Source organism: Choloepus didactylus, chromosome 7 (assembly GCF_015220235.1).
Source record: "Choloepus didactylus isolate mChoDid1 chromosome 7, mChoDid1.pri, whole genome shotgun sequence".
In the NCBI taxonomy this organism is placed as follows: domain Eukaryota; kingdom Metazoa; phylum Chordata; class Mammalia; order Pilosa; family Megalonychidae; genus Choloepus; species Choloepus didactylus.
The window spans coordinates 93,458,352-93,466,778 of record NC_051313.1 but is presented as its reverse complement, the minus strand read 5'-3'; the positions used below and the strand labels follow the sequence as shown (position 1 = coordinate 93,466,778).

Genomic DNA, 8,427 nt, shown 5'->3' with positions numbered 1-8,427 from the left:
GAAGAGATGAAGATGGTTGGCTGGGGTTTGGAACAGTGAGAGGAAAGATCGGGACCAGTGATGAGACTCCTGCAAACAGACCAGCATAAGGGGGCAAGGGCCTGCATTCTAATGGCAGGCTAAGGGAGAAGGACTTGGTAAAATGAGTAAGATTGAAACAGAAAATTGAGGCTATAGAATTACAATGTTGCAGACAACCTGTCACGGATTTCTAAAGTGAAAAAGCCGAGTCCTTGGGTTGATACCTCAGTATAAAATAAGGCTCAGGTGACCTGATTTAGGATTTAGATTTAGAAATTCAAAAAGTGCTTCAAGGGAGGCGGGGCAAGATGGCAGACTGGTGAGCTGTATGTTTTAGTTACTCCTCGAGGAAAGTACGTAGAAAGCCAGGAACTGCGTGGACTGGACACCACAGAGCAATCTGACTTTGGGCATACTTCATACAACACTCATGAAAACGTGGAACTGCTGAGATCAGCGAAATCTGTAAGTTTTTGCGGCCAGGGGACCCGCGCCCCTCCCTCCCAGGCTCAGTCCCGGGGGAGGAGGGGCTGTCAGCTCTGGGAAGGAGAAGGGAGAACTGCAGTGGCAGCCCTTATCGGAAACTCATTCTACTGATTCAAACTCCAACCATAGATAGACTGAGACCAGACACCAGAGAATCTGAGAGCAGCCAGCCCAGCAGAGAGGAGACAGGCATAGAAAAAAAACAACACGAAAAACTCCAAAATAAAAGCGGAGGATTTTTGGAGTTCTGGTGAACGTAGAAAGGGGAAGGGCCCTGAGGTGCATATGCAAATCCTGAAGAAAAGCTGATCTCTCTGCCCTGTGGACCTTTCCTTAATGGCCCTGGTTGCTTTGTCTCTTAGCATTTCAATAACCCATTAGATCTCTGAGGAGGGCCCGTTTTTTTGTTTTTTTTTTTGTTTGTTTGTTTGTTTTGTTTTTTTTGTTTTTTTTTAATCCTTTTTTCTTTTTCTAAAACAATTACTCTAAGAAGCCCAATACAGAAAGCTTCAAAGACTTGCTATTTGGGCAGGTCAAGTCAAGAGCAGAACTAGGAGAGTTCTGAGACAAAACGCAATAATCCAGTGGCTGAGAAAATTCACTAAACACCACAACTTCCCAAGAAAAGGGGGGTGTCCGCTCACAGCCATCATCCTGGTGGACAGGAAACACTCCTGCCCATCGCCAGCCCCATAGCCCAGAACTGCCCCAGACAACCCACTGTGACGGAAGTGCTTCAAATAACAGGCACACACCACAAAACTGGGCGTGGACATTAGCCTTCCCTGCAACCTCAGCTGATTGTCCCAGAGTTGGGAAGGTAGAGCAGTGTGAATTAACAAAGCCCCATTCAGCCATCATTTCAGCAGACTGGGAGCCTCCCTACACAGCCCAGCAGCCCAGAACTGCCCTGGGGGGACGGCACTCACCTGTGACATAGCACAGTCATCCCTCAACAGAGGACCCGGGGTGCATGGCCTGGAAGAGGGGCCCACTTGCAAGTCTCAGGAGCCATACGCCAATACCAAGGACTTGTGGGTCAGTGGCAGAGACAAACTGTGGCAGGACTGAACTGAAGGATTAGACTATTGCAGCAGCTTTAAAACTCTAGGATCACCAGGGAGATTTGATTGTTAGAGCCACTCCCCCCTCCCTGACTGCCCAGAAACACGCCCCATATACAGGGCAGGCAACACCAACTACACACGCAAGCTTGGTACACCAATTGGACCCCACAAGACTCACTCCCCCACTCACCAAAAAGGCTAAGCAGGGGAGAACTGGCTTGTGGAGAACAGGTGGCTCGTGGACGCAACCTGCTGGTTAGTTAGAGAAAGTGTACGCCACGAAGCTGTAGATCTGATAAATTAGAGATAAGGACTTCAATTGGTCTACAAATCCTAAAAGAACCCTATCAAGTTCAGCAAATGCCACGAGGCCAAAAACAACAGAAAATTATAAAGCATATGAAAAAACCAGACGATATGGATAACCCAAGCCCAAGCACCCAAATCAAAAGACCAGAAGAGACACAGCACCTAGAGCAGCTACTCAAAGAACTAAAGATGAACAATGAGACCATAGTACGGGATATGAAGGAAATCAAGAAGACCCTAGAAGAGCATAAAGAAGACATTGCAAGACTAAATAAAAAAATGGATGATCTTATGGAAATTAAAGAAACAGTTGACCAAATTAAGAAGATTCTGGATACTCATAGTACAAGACTAGAGGAAGTTGAACAAGGAATCAGTGACCTCGAAGATGACAGAATGGAAAATGAAAGCATAAAAGAAAGAATGGGGAAAAAAATTGAAAAAATCGAAATGGACCTCAGGGATATGATAGATAATATGAAACGTCCAAATATAAGACTCATTGGTGTCCCAGAAGGGGAAGAAAAGGGTAAAGGTCTAGGAAGAGTATTCAAAGAAATTGTTGGGGAAAACTTCCCAAATCTTCTAAACAACATAAATACACAAATCATAAATGCTCAGCGAACTCCAAATAGAATAAATCCAAATAAACACACTCCGAGACATATACTGATCACACTGTCAAACACAGAAGAGAAGGAGCAAGTTCTGAAAGCAGCAAGAGAAAAGCAATTCACCACATACAAAGGAAACAGCATAAGACTAAGTAGTGACTACTCAGCAGCCACCATGGAGGCAAGAAGGCAGTGGCACAATATATTTAAAATTCTGAGTGAGAAAAATTTCCAGCCAAGAATACTTTATCCAGCAAAGCTCTCCTTCAAATTTGAGGGAGAGCTTAATTTTTCACAGACAAACAAATGCTGAGAGAATTTGCTAACAAGAGACCTGCCCTACTGGAGATACTCAAGGGAGCCCTACAGACAGAGAAACAAAGAAAGGACAGAGAGACTTGGAGAAAGGTTCAGTACTAAAGAGATTCGGTATGGGTACAATAAAGGATATTAATAGACAGAGGGGAAAAATATGACAAATATAAACCAAAGGATAAGATGGCTGATTCAAGAAATGCCTTCACGGTTATAACGTTGAATGTAAATGGATTAAACTCCCCAATTAAAAGATATAGATTCGCAGAATGGATCAAAAAAAATGAACCATCAATATGTTGCATACAAGAGACTCATCTTAGACACAGGGACACAAAGAAACTGAAAGTGAAAGGATGGAAAAAAATATTTCATGCAAGCTACAGCCAAAAGAAAGCAGGTGTAGCAATATTAATCTCAGATAAATAGACTTCAAATGCAGGGATGTTTTGAGAGACAAAGAAGGCCACTACGTACTAATAAAAGGGGCAATTCAGCAAGAAGAAATAACAATCGTAAATGTCTATGCACCCAACCAAGGTGCCACAAAATACATGAGAGAAACACTGGCAAAACTAAAGGAAGCAATTGATGTTTCCACAATAATTGTGGGAGACTTCAACACATCACTCTCTCCTATAGATAGATCAACCAGACAGAAGACCAATAAGGAAATTGAAAACCTAAACAATCTGATAAATGAATTAGATTTAACAGACATATACAGGACATTACATCCCAAATCACCAGGATACACATACTTTTCTAGTGCTTATGGAACTTTCTCCAGAATAGATCATATGCTGGGACATAAAAGAAGCCTCAATAAATTTAAAAAGATTGAAATTATTCAAAGCACATCCTCTGACCACAGTGGAATACAGTTAGAAGTCAATAACCATCAGAGACTTAGAAAATTCACAAATACCTGGAGGTTAAACAACACACTCCTAAACAATCAGTGGGTTAAAGAAGAAATAGCAAGAGAAATTGCTAAATACATAGAGACGAATGAAAATGAGAACACAACATACCAAAACCTATGGGATGCAGCAAAAGCAGTGCTAAGGGGGAAATTTATAGCACTAAATGCATATATTAAAAAGGAAGAAAGAGCCAAAATCAAAGAACTAATGGATCAACTGAAGAAGCTAGAAAATGAACAGCAAACCAATCCTAAACCAAGTAGAAGAAAAGAAATAACAAGGATTAAAGCAGAAATAAATGACATAGAGAACAAAAAAACAATAGAGAGGATAAATATCACCAAAAGTTGGTTCTTTGAGAAGATCAACAAGATTGACAAGCCCCTAGCCAGACTGACAAAATCAAAAAGAGAGAAGACCCATATAAACAAAATAATGAATGAAAAAGGTGACATAACTGCAGATCCTGAAGAAATTAAAAAAATTATAAGAGGATACTATGAACAACTGTATGGCAACAAACTGGATAATGTAGAGGAAATGGACAATTTCCTGGAAACATATGAACACCTAGACTGACCAGAGAAGAAATAGAAGACCTCAACCAACCCATCACAAGTAAAGAGATCCAATCAGTCATCAAAAATCTTCCACAAATAAATGCCCAGGGCCAGATGGCTTCACAGGGGAATTCTACCAAACTTTCCAGAAAGAACTGACACCAATCTTACTCAAACTCTTTCAAAACATTGAAGAAAATGGAACACTACCTAACCTCATTTTATGAAGCTAACATCAATCTAATACCAAAACCAGGCAAAGATGTTACAAAAAAGGAAAACTACCGGCCAATCTTCCTAATGAAATATAGATGCAAAAATCCTCAACAAAATACTTGCAAATCGAATCCAAAGACACATTAAAAAAATCATACACCATGACCAAGTGGGGTTTATTCCAGGCATGCAAGGATGGTTCAACATAAGAAAATCAATCAATGTATTACAACACATTAACAAGTCAAAAGGGAAAATCATTGATCATCTCAATAGATGCTGAAAAAGCATTTGACAAAATCCAACATCCCTTTTTGATAAAAACACTTCAAAAGGTAGGAATTGAAGGAAACTTCCTCAACATGATAAAGAGTATATATAAAAAAACCCACAGCCAGCATAGTACTCAATGGTGAGAGACTGAAAGCCTTCCCTCTAAGATCAGGAACAAGACAAGGATGCCCGCTGTCACCACTGTTATTCAACATTGTGCTGGAAGTGCTAGCCAGGGCAATCCGGCAAGACAAAGAAATAAAGGCATCCAAATTGGAAAAGAAGAAGTAAAAACTGTCATTGTTTGCAGATGATATGATCTTATATCTAGAAAACCCCTGAGAAATCGACGATACAGCTACTAGAGCTAATAACAAATTTAGCAAAGTAGCGGGATACAAGGTTAATGCACATAAGTCAGTAATGTTTCTATATGCTAGAAATGAACAAACTGAAGAGACACTCAAGAAAAAGATACCATTTTCAATAGCAACTAAAAATATCAAGTACCTAGGAATAACTTAACCAAAGATGTAAAAGACCTATACAAAGAAAACTACATAACTCTACTAAAAGAAATAGAAGGGGACCTTAAAAGATGGAAAAATATTCCATGTTCATGGATAGGAAGACTAAATGTCATTAAGATGTCAATTCTACCCAAACTCATCTACAGATTCAATGCAATCCCAATCAAAATTCCAAGAACCTACTTTGCAGACTTGGAAAAGCTAGTTATCAAATTTATTTGGAAAGGGAAGATGCCTCGAATTGCTAAAGACACTCTAAAAAAGAAAAATGAAGTGGGAGGACTTACACTCCCTGACTTTGAAGCTTATTATAAAGCCACAGTTGCCAAAACAGCATGGTACCGGCACAAAGATAGACATATAGATCAATGGAATCGAATTGAGAATTCGGAGACAGACCCTCAGATCTATGGCCGATTGATCTTTGATAAGGCCCCCAAAGTCACTGAACTGAGTCATAATGGTCTTTTCAACAAATGGGGCTGGGAGAGTTGGATATCCATATCCAAAAGAATGAAAGAGGACCCCTACCTCACCCCCTACACAAAAATTAACTCAAAATGGACCAAAGATCTCAATATAAAAGAAAGTACCATAAAACTCCTAGAAGATAATGTAGGAAAACACCTTCAAGACCTTGTATTAGGCGGCTACTTCCTAGACTTTATACCCAAAGCACAAGCAACAAAAGAGAAAATAGATAAATGGGAACTCCTCAAGCTTAGAAGTTTCTGCACCTCAAAGGAATTTCTCAAAAAGGTAAAGAGGCAGCCAAGTCAATGGGAAAAAATTTTTGGAAACCATGTATCTGACAAAAGACTGATATCTTGCATATATAAAGAAATTCTACAACTCAATGACAATAGTACAGACAGCCCAGTTATAAAATGGGCAAAAGTTATGAAAAGACAGTTCTCTGTAGAGGAAATACAAATGGCCAAGAAACACATGAAAAAATGTTCAGCTTCACTAGGTATTAGAGAGATGCAAATTAAGACCACAATGAGATACCATCTAACACCGGTTAGAATGGCTGCCATTAAACAAACAGGAAACTACAAATGCTGGAGGGGATGTGGAGAAATTGGAACTCTTATTCACTGTTGGTGGGACTGTATAATGGTTCAGCCACTCTGGAAGTCAGTCTGGCAGTTCCTTAGAAAACTAGATATAGAGTTACCATTTGATCCAGCGATTGCACTTCTCGGTATATACCCGGAAGATCGGAAAGCAGTGACACGAACAGATATCTGCACGTCAATGTTCATAGCAGCATTATTCACAATTGCCAAAAGATGGAAACAACCCAAATGTCCTTCAACAGATGAGTGGATAAATAAAATGTGGTATATACACACGATGGAATACTACGCGGGCAGTAAGAAGGAACGATCTCGTGAAACATATGACAACATGGATGAACCTTGAGGACATAATGCTAAGCGAAATAAGCCAGGCACAAAAAGAGAAATATTATATGCTACCATTAATGTGAACTTGAAAAATGTAAAACAAATGGCTTATAATGTAGAATGTAGGGGAACTAGCAATAGAGAGCAATTAAGGAAGGGGGGAACAATAATCCAAGAAGAACAGATAAGCTATTTAACGTTCTGGGGATGCCCAGGAATGACTATGGTCTGTTAATTTCTGATGGATATAGTAGGAGCAAGTTCACAGAAATGTTGCTATATTAGGTAACTTTCTTGGGGTAAAGTAGGAACATGTTGGAAGTTAAGCAGTTATCTTAGGTTAGTTGTCTTTTTCTTACTCCCTTGTTATGGTCTCTTTGAAATGTTCTTTTATTGTATGTTTGTTTTCTTTTTAACTTTTTTTTCATACAGTTGATTTAAAAAAGAAGGGAAAGTTAAAAAAAAAAAAAAAAACAAGGAAAAAAAAGGATGTTGTGCCCCCTTGAGGAGCCTGTGGAGAATGCAGGGGTATTCGCCTACCCCACCTCCATGGTTGCTAACATGACCACAGACATAGGGGACTGGTGGTTGGATGGGTTGAGCCCTCTACCACAGGTTTTACCCTTGGGAAGACGGTTGCTGCAAAGGAGAGGCTAGGCCTCCCTATGGTTGTGCCTAAGAGCCTCCTCCTGAATGCCTCTTTGTTGCTCAGATGTGGCCCTGTCTCTCTAGCTAAGGCAACTTGAAAGGTGAAATCACTGCCCTCCCCCCTACGTGGGATCAGACACCCAGGGGAGTGAATCTCCCTGGCAACGTGGAATATGACTCCCGGGGAGGAATGTAGACCTGGCGTCGTGGGACGGAGAACATCTTCTTGACCAAAAGGGGGATGTGAAAGGAAATGAAATAAGCTTCAGTGGCAGAGAGAATCCAAAAGGAGCCGAGAGGTCACTCTGGTGGGCACTCTTACGCACACTTTAGACAACCCTTTTTAGGTTCTAAAGAATTGGGTGGTAGCTGGTGGTGGATACCTGAAACTATCAAACTACAACCCAGAACCCATGAATCTCGAAGACAGTTGTATAAAATGTAGCTTATGAGGGGTGACAATGGGATTGGGAAAGGCATAAGGACCACACTCCACTTCGTCTAGTTTATGGATGGATGAGTAGAAAAATAGGGGAAGGAAACAAACAGACAAAGGTACCCAGTGTTCTTTTTTACTTCAATTGCTCTTTTTCACTCTAATTATTATTCTTGTTATTCTTGTGTGTGTGCTAATGAAGGTGTCAGGGATTGATTTGGGTGATGAATATACAACTATGTAATGGTACTGTGAACAATCGAAAGTACGATTTGTTTTGTATGACTGCGTGGTATATGAATATATCTCAATAAAATAAAGATTGAAAAAAAAAAAAAAAAAAAAGACATAATGCTGAGCAAAATAAGCCAGGCACAAAAAGAGAGATATTGTATGTTACCACTAATGTGAATTCTGTGAAAAATGTACAATGTTTTATACTGTAGAATGTAGGGGACCTAGAGATACCAATTAGTGGAGGGGGAATGATAATCTAATAAGAACAGATAAACTATGGAGGGTAATCTCAATGTTATGGGAATGCTCAGGAATGATTATGGTTTGTAAACTTTCTTGGATATAGTAAGATCATGTTGGAAGCAATAGAGTTATTT

General features: G+C 40.0%; 1 protein-coding gene across 6 annotated transcripts in view; it reads left to right on the top strand.

The window, feature by feature from the left end:
- PRIM2 (DNA primase subunit 2) overlaps window positions 1-8,427 on the top strand; it is an 804,531-nt gene that overhangs the window by 330,034 nt on the left and 466,070 nt on the right. The gene's annotated exons all lie outside the window — the stretch shown is intronic.